Source organism: Trichechus manatus, unplaced genomic scaffold (assembly GCF_000243295.1).
Source record: "Trichechus manatus latirostris isolate Lorelei unplaced genomic scaffold, TriManLat1.0 scaffold00077, whole genome shotgun sequence".
In the NCBI taxonomy this organism is placed as follows: domain Eukaryota; kingdom Metazoa; phylum Chordata; class Mammalia; order Sirenia; family Trichechidae; genus Trichechus; species Trichechus manatus.
This window is the reverse complement of record NW_004444013.1, coordinates 69,762-78,327: the sequence shown is the minus strand read 5'-3', so window position 1 is coordinate 78,327 and position 8,566 is coordinate 69,762. Positions and strand designations below refer to the sequence as shown.

Here is an 8,566-nt window from a genome sequence, read left to right as displayed (position 1 = left end):
TTTATTTAGTTGTTCTACCTCTGTTTGTGTTAGTTTAGGGAGGTAGTGAGTTTCTAGAAATTTGTCCATTTCCTCTAGGTTTTCAAATTTGTTAAAGTGCAGTTTCGTAGTATTCTGTTATGATTCTTTCAGTTTCAGTTAGGTTTGTTGTGATATCACCCATCTCATTTCTTATACAGGTTATCAGCTTCCTTTCCTGTTTTTCTCTTGTCAGTTTGGCCAGTGGTTTATCAATTTTGTTGATCTTTTCAAAGAATCAGCTTTTGGTCTAGTTAACTCTTTCAAATGTTTTTCTATTATCTACTTCATTTTATTCTGCTCTAATTCTTATTATTTCCTTTCTTCTGGTGCCTGGGGGCTTCTTTTGCTGCTCTCTTTCTACTTGTTCCAGTTGTAGGGTTAATGTTTTGATTTTGGCCCTTTCTTCTTTTTGGATGTGTGCGTTTATTGCTATAAACTGACCTCTGAGCACTGCTTTTGCTGTGTCCCAAAGGTTCTAGTCCGACATGTTTTCATTCTCATTTGAGTCTATGAATTTCTTTATTCCATCCTTAATTTCCTCTGTAACCCAATAGTTTTTGAGCAAAGTGTTGTTCAGTTTCCATGTGTTTGATTTTTTTCCTTGTTTTTTCTGTTGTTGATTTCTACTTTTATGGCTTTATGGTCAGAAAAGATGCTTTGTAATATTTTGATGCTTTGGATTTTGTTAAGGCTTGCTTTATGGCCTAATATCTGGTCTATTCTGGAGAATGTTCCCTGTGCACTGGAAAAGAAAGTACACTTGGCTGCTGTTGGGTGAAGTGTATAGTATACGTCTATGAGATCAAGTTGGTTGATTGTAGCATTTAACTCTTCCGTGTCTTTGTTGAGCTTCTTTCTGGATGTTCTGTCCTTCACCGAAAGTGGTGTGTTGAAGTCTCCTACTACTATTATGGAGCTGTCTATCTCTGTTTTTGGTGCTGTTAGAGTTTGTTTTATGTATTTTGGAGCCCTGTTATTGGGTGCATTAATATTTATTATAGTTATGTCCTCCCGGTGTATTGACCCTTTAATCATGTTATAGTGTCCTTCCTTATCCTTTGTGGTGGATTTTACTTTAAAGTCTATTTTGACAGAGGTTAATATTGCCATTCCTGCTCTTTTCTGAGTGTTGGTTGCTTGATATATTTTTTCCATCCTTTGAGTTTTAATTTGTTTGTGTCTTTAAGGTGTGTCTCTTGTGGCAGCATATAGATTGATCTTGTTTTTTATCCAATCTGCCACTCTCTGTCTCTTTATTGGTGTATTTAGTCCATTTACATTCTGGGTAATTATTTATAGCTATGAGTTTACTGCTGTCATTCTGATGTCTTTTGTGTGTGTTGTTCACAGTTTCTCTGAGCACTGCTTTTCACTGGTTCTGGATTCTTGAGTAGAGTCTCTGCTTCTGGGTCTCTCCCAATGTGGAAAACGTCTCCCAGTCGCCTCTGCTTGCCTCTCTGCACAGGCGAGCTGATCCTGCCTGCAGGGTGCCGGATCTCTCCAGGCCAAGTCTGGCAATTGCTCACTGCTTCGAAACTGTCTCTCCCTCCCCCTGCCACTTAGTCAGATTCCTCAACTTTGCCTTTGATGTTCAGAGCTCCTAGATTTGTCATATATAATCGATTTACTTGTTTTTTCAGATCTTTGTTGTAAGAGGGAACACAGGAAGCTTCTGACTACTCCGCCATCTTGGTCCCACCTCTTTAATTCCTTTCTTAGTGATTTATCTGTTATCTTGTATCCTGAATATACTTTGGACACATATTTTCCCAGAAGTAAGTTTGTTTCCTTGAGATTTTCAAATTTTTAACATGCTTATACATAATAATATTCTTGCAAAGTTTAGTGTTTCCTTATATCTGTAATCATTTGCCTCATTTTGAATTGTGCCACATCAGCAAATGAAGGTCCCAAAGACTTTACTCCATCCACGTCATTAAGGTTGACTCTACTTTGAGGAGGTAGCTCTTCCCCAGTGTATTTTGAGTACCTTCCAACCTAAAGGGTTCATCTTCCAACACTGTTATCAGACTGTGTTTGCTGCTATTCATAAGGTTTTCCACTGGCCAGTTTTTTCAGAAGTAGGCTGCCAGGTCCTTCTTCCTAGTCTGTCTTAGTCTGGGAGCTCCACTGAATCCTGCCCACCATGGGTGACCCTGCTGGCATTTGATAAACTGGTGGCATAGCTTCCAGTATCACAGCAACACACAAGCCACCATAGTACAACAAACTGACAGACAGGTGGTGGATTAATCTTTCTATGATTTATAATAAGGAATTTATGTGTCAAACATGAAAATTTTTGTCAGTTAAATAGATTTTTTTGCCTTTAATTTTCTGCATGGCACATTTCTTAGTTCAGAGTTTTTCCATTTTTGGTCCGATTAGCCATCCTTTTTTCTCTTATTTTCAACACAGACTGCATATTCAGAAAGAAATTCTCATTTCTTACATTAAATCTGCTTATAAATTTATATTATCTATACATTTATCCATGTTTTCTTCTGATAGCTAGCATGGTCTCTTGTTCCACATTTAATCTTGGAAATATATTTGGGATTATGGAGTTAAGATTTAACATTATTTTTTCTAAATAACTCACCAATCACTAGACACTTATGCACAACCACAACAACAACAAAAAACCCTGTAAGATAATCACGGAGCCCTGGTGGTGTAGCGGTTAAGAGCTCAGCTTCTAATGAAAACATCGGCAGTTCAAATCCATCAGCTGTTCCTTGGAAACGTTATGGTGCAGTTATACTCTGTCCTGTACGGTGGCTATGAGTCAGAACCAACTCGACGGCACCTAACAACAACAACAAGAAGATAATTTCAGGTGAACTAGTGCTGGGAGCAGAACTTTCACAAAGAGGCAGTAGGGAGTTGGCTGAGTGTGGTTAGACCCAAGTAGTTGGATAAGGATGTGAATTTTCAAGAAAAAGCATGTGCCTTGTGAGTACAAGAGCATTTTGTCTGAATTCCTAGCAGTTCCCCCCGTTCCTGCAGCATCTGTAACATCATAGATTGCCCGATGTCTAGAGTTATGGATGATCCTGGGACATACCTAAGAAGGCGCCGTTGCCCCAAATTTATGAATGGCACATTTTTGTTTCTTGATTGTAGAGTATACACAGACTAAGCACTTGATCAATCCCAGATGTGGAGAGGGTGCCACTTGAGGTCATTCACCTCTGGAAGAGACATTTTTGGACACTGCTAAGAGGCCTGTGATAGCCCCTGTAGGAGATTTGGGACCCTGAATGGTGAGGAAGGCAGAGGTTGGAGTGCAGAGCTGGATAAGGACCCCAGACCATGGAGGTCCAAGCTGAAGATGGCCATCCACAAACACCTTTCTGGACTAGGTGTAGTGGCAGGGGATAGGGCTGATGAGGAAATAGAAGTGTGGGATGAAGAAGGAAGTTCTTAGGGCAGAAGGGATGATCTCATGAAAAGGGTTTTCTAGAGGGTCCCACTGGGGTCTGGCAGCAATGGGGAGCCATCTCCTCTTGTACATGTGGGAAACACACGTTCCAAGCTTTCTTGGCTGAATCAAATCCATCTTCAATTTGATCTCCCTGGTGGTAACATCATGGTGGGAAGGAGCCACTGGGCCTGGACAGCAAACTGAAGACCCTCTGATGTCCTCAGGGCATGCTCAGGGCCAACCATGAGGATCACCTTGCTGAATGTAAGCTGCAGGGCTGTCTGTGGGGACAGAATGAGGACCTCAGCTATCAGTGCATCTAGAAATCTGTCCCTGGTCTTGACTCTCTCTTTCTGGTTTTGGCTCTTCCCAAACTAGTAAATTATCTCAATATTTGGCTTCTCTCTTAAGGTCGATGCAGTGCAACTTCATGGCATTTGAGAAACAGTAGTAGAAATCTGGAATGATGTTTGATTTTGTAAGTGCGTGTGTGTATGTATGTATGCATTTGTGTGTGTGTATGGTTGCTGCATCTTGATGTGGGAGGCGGGAGGAAGACACCTTTCCTTGGTAATTTTATCCCTTGACCACTTTCTGTAGGCTTAGTTTTCATTCCTATGTTAAAAAAACCTCAACAAAATTTGAACATAAGACTTATTCTGAGCAGTTATTCTATATGCATATCCACCCACCAACCATAGCCGTTGAGTCAATTCCAACTCATGGTGACGTTAAAGGGCAGGGGTTTCCAAGGCTGCAATCTTTACAGAAGCAGATTGCCACATCTTTCTCCCGCAGAGCCACTAGTGGGTTTGAAACATCAACCTTTTGGTTAGCAGTTGAGCACTTAACTGTTGCACCACCAGGGCTCCACTACATGCATACAGGGAGACAGGAGACCATTTTGATTCTGGAAAAAGCAAATGGCCCCAAGAATCTAGGTACAATGAAGCTTATAAAGAGAAGAGGAGGGAGAAATATAGAAGATCAACCATTGGCTAATCTTAACATGGTTGACTGCATCCTGCCCTCTTTTACTGAGATCAGTTGATACCAGGTCACAAGATGGTCTCTGCCCCTCCACTCAGCCATATCTTTTGGAATTCAAATTTAGTAAGTCTGGCTTCCAAAAAGAAAGAAAAGATTTGCAACTTTAGGGGAAAGCAAATCAGCTGGCAGGATTAATTTTGGTCAGGAATTTCTTCATAATGAATGTTTGGTTTCTTCTGTAAGAAAACCTTAAAATCAAAGTAAGATGTCTGCTCTTAATTTTTCTCTTTAACACATGTCTTGGACTAGTGCTGCCCAATAGTGGTATTATGCACTCTACATTAGGTAAGTTAAATTTTCTAGTAATCACACTAAAAGAAAGTTAAAAAAAAAAAACAAAAATGGTGAAACTAATTTTACTAATATATTTAATGCATTGTGTCCAAAGTTGTTATCATTTGTACATGCAATCAATGTAAAAATTAGAAATGAGATACTTTATATTTTTTGAGTGTGTGTGCTGAGTTCCAGAAATCCAGTTTGTCCTTTCCACTTACAGCACATCTCAGTTCTTTAGCTGACTTCTCAGATATACCTTCTTTGTATTTAGATTTTATAAGACTTACAGCTGTAAAAGAAGATTCACATATCAAAGTTGTTTCAAATACACATACTTAAAAGTTTTCCACCTAAAGGTCATGTCAGATAAATAATGAAAAGCTCCTATTGGATCTAGTAACAGTAAGGTCATTGTGGCTTATCAAGGGAAGCATCCATAGAATGGTGAAGGCAGAAGGAAGTCTGGAGTGGTCTGAGGAGTTGAGACATATGATATACATGACCCTTTCTCAATGGTTCACAGCTAAAAGGAAGGAGTACAAACAGCAGTGGTTTAGGAGGGTCCTAGGAAGGCTAGGTGAAGGATTTTTACATAGTTGGGAGAGATTCGAATGTCTATAAATGTTGAAGGAAGGATTCAGTAGAAAAACAGAGATTGAAAATACAGGTGCTATGACACAGCTTATAAAGACCACGCTCTACATTCTACCTTGGTGAGTAGTGTCTGGGGTCTTAAAAGCCTGTGAGTGGCCATCTAAGATACTACACTGGTCTCATCCCTTCGGGAGCAAGGGAGAATGAAGAGAACAGGATACAAGGAAAAGATTAGTCCAAAGGACTAATTGTCCACAGCTACCAAGGCCTCCACCGGACTGAGTCCAATACAGCTAGATGGTGCCCTGCTACCACCACTGACTGCTCTGACCAGGATCACAACAGAGGGTTCTGGACAGAACTGGAGAAGGATGTAGAGCATAATTCTAATTTACAAAAAAAAGACCAGATTTACTGGCTTAAAGGAGACTGGAGAAACCTCGAGAGTATGGCCCGCAGACACCCTTTTAGCTCAGTGGTGAAGCTGCCTCCGAGATTCACCGTTCCGCCTGGGAGTGGACAGCCCCGTAAAACCAAATGAGACTAATGAGGTACAGGAGTCAGTGACAAGGGCCAGAAGGCAGAAGGGGACAAGGAAGCTGGTGATAGGGAACCCAAGGTTGAGTAAGGATATTGTTGATGTGTTGTGAGATTATTAACCATTGTCATAGGGTAACATGTGTAGTAACTGTTAAATGAGAAACTATTTTGTTCTGTAAGCCTTCATCTTAAGTGAGAATAGCAGCACAATTGGAAGAGCACAGTCAACGTCACTGAACTGTGCATGTAGAAATTTTTGAAATGGTGTATCTTTGGCTATGTGTATTTTCACCAAAAAAAAAAAGGCTGAGAAGTTAGAGGGTTAATATGTTGTGGGGTTGTTAACCAAAGTCATAAAACAATATGTGTACTACTGTTTCATGAGAAACTATTTGTTCTGTAAGCCTTCACCTGAAGTACAATAAAATATTAAAAAAAGAAAAAAAAAAAACAAAAGAAAATACAAGTGCTACATGGGAATGTTGGGAGCATAAGGTTACTAAAAAGGAAAAAAGGCTGAGGCCCAGACCACCACTGGAGGATGAAAGAAATCTTTTTTAATATAATTAGAGGAAATTTGGAAACAATGGAAGTCTATCAGAGGTATTTGCAGATTTGACAATCAGACAGTAAAATTTAAACTCAGTAGCTTGCAATTTCTCAGTGAAATATCAGGCAAGTTAAGGGAAATTATGTATGTATGCAAAGAGTGAAGAAATTTTGAAACAGGCTTTGGGAAAAAATTAAGAAGTTGTGGAAAAAGACCAAAAAGCAAAAAACAAAACAAGCAACAAAGAAATGCCCATGTAAGAACAAACAAAGTTTCTATATTCACAGCTTGCTGTAGCAAGGGAGTCAGACACCATCACTTAAGTTTGGCAGAGACTCAAAGGCAGACAGGAAAGTGGGAAAGCTATAAAGTGGAAACAAGGGAAGACTTCAGGTATGCCCTGACTGGAAGCTATTGGCATGGGGAAGCTGGAAGCGGGCTAACTACAAGCAGTGCATTTTATGTTGATTGTTTTGGAGGGTATATTTGGCATTCTCCGGTTGGTCCTAAGTTGGAAGCAGGGACAAAAATTAAGGAAGCTGTAAGTTACTTATGAAGCTCTGGCCATTTTGGGCCCATTGTTACAGGGATTGTTGTTTGGCTTCCTGGATTGGTAGCTGCAGATAGTGGCTTGACATCCTAGGCTGGTAGAGCAGATAGTGGGTCAGAGTTCTATTTTTATATGGTCTGGCCATTGTCTGTTTGTTCACTTAGTCTCTCAAATAAATACACCAACAAATAAAATGAAAGTAAAATTTCCAGACATCATAAATGGTTCCCAGTTGATGCTGATGATTTTGTTTTTATGTTGTTGTTGGTGTTAAATGCTGTCGGGTTGGTTCTGACTCATAGTGACCTATGTACAACAGAACGAAACACTGCCCAGTCCTGCACCATCCTAACAATCGTTGTTATGCTTGAGCCCATTGTTGCAGACACAGTGTCAATCCATCTTGTTGAGGGTCTTCCTCTCTTTCGAGGACCCTCTACTTGTGGTACCAAATGTTATGTTGTTTGCTTTTTCTTCAGTGGTTATGGCAAGACCAGCAGTAACCATGGCATGGCAGATAACTGGAATCTAGCAGGTTTGAAGTTTTATAAGGCAGATATGATGAAAGGTAAGGAATTTGGAGTTATTCCAAGGAAATGATTGAGATCATGAAAGATGGTATCCAAGATGGATAGAAATAGGAAGAGAGAAGATGGAAGAAAGTAAGTTGAGGATATCATGGTCTGTTGTAACTTTGATCTAGAGGAACAAATATCTATTGTGTGGGATAAAAAAGCTGTAACTCAGAAATTTGTTGTGAGTTAATAAGTTTTCTGAATTATTTAGTCTTGAGCATGAGCACTTGGGTTTAATGAAAACATCTAGGGTACAGGTGTGAGTGGCTAAGGATAGGGCAGCTGATAATTTCACTATTCAATATTTAGGCTCTCAGGGGGCTATGAAAACCAAGTGGTGAATGGATTAGTAAATGGCTAGTAAAATAAAGCAGGATTTGAGACTTAGATAAAGATCGGGAACCTTGTGTCACAAGTAGAAATACAAGGACTTGTGCAGGTGAAAGTGACAAGGACGAAAAGAAAAAAAAATCATGTTCAAGCAAGAAGGGAGTTTTACAAGATGGTGTAGGAGAAATGATCTGGAGAAGGCCTAGAATATTGACTTTGAGCTTTCTGTTCTTAACTCGTCTGCTTGATTGCTTGATGATGCCCCAGGATGTAGGTCATACTTATCCTTAGGAGAGAGGAAGGGTAGAAGTCCAAATGAGCCAAGATAATTGCTCTGAGGAGGCAAGCTTAATTTACATTTTGACCCAATTTCATGATTTATAGGATAAGAGGAAAAGAAGTATGATGGCCAAGACTTCACAGAGGAAGGAACGTGATCGTGTAACCCAAGCCAAGGCAAAAGCTGGTTTAAGCATCTCAATTCCTTTGAGGATGTCCAGTTACATATTCAAGAGACCAGTTACTAGAATTACTTCCCATCGTCCATGGTCTCAACTGGCATAACACAGTTTATAAAGACTAATGTTCTACATTCTACCTTGGTGAGTAGTGTCTGGGGTCTTAAAAGCCTGTGAGTGGCCATCTAAGAT

General features: G+C 39.9%; 1 pseudogene; it reads left to right on the top strand.

Moving 5' to 3' along the window:
* Positions 1 to 8,321: 8,321 nt before the first annotated feature.
* The window catches only part of LOC101361109 (methyl-CpG-binding domain protein 3-like 1), a 1,488-nt pseudogene continuing 1,243 nt past the window's right edge, over positions 8,322 to 8,566 (top strand).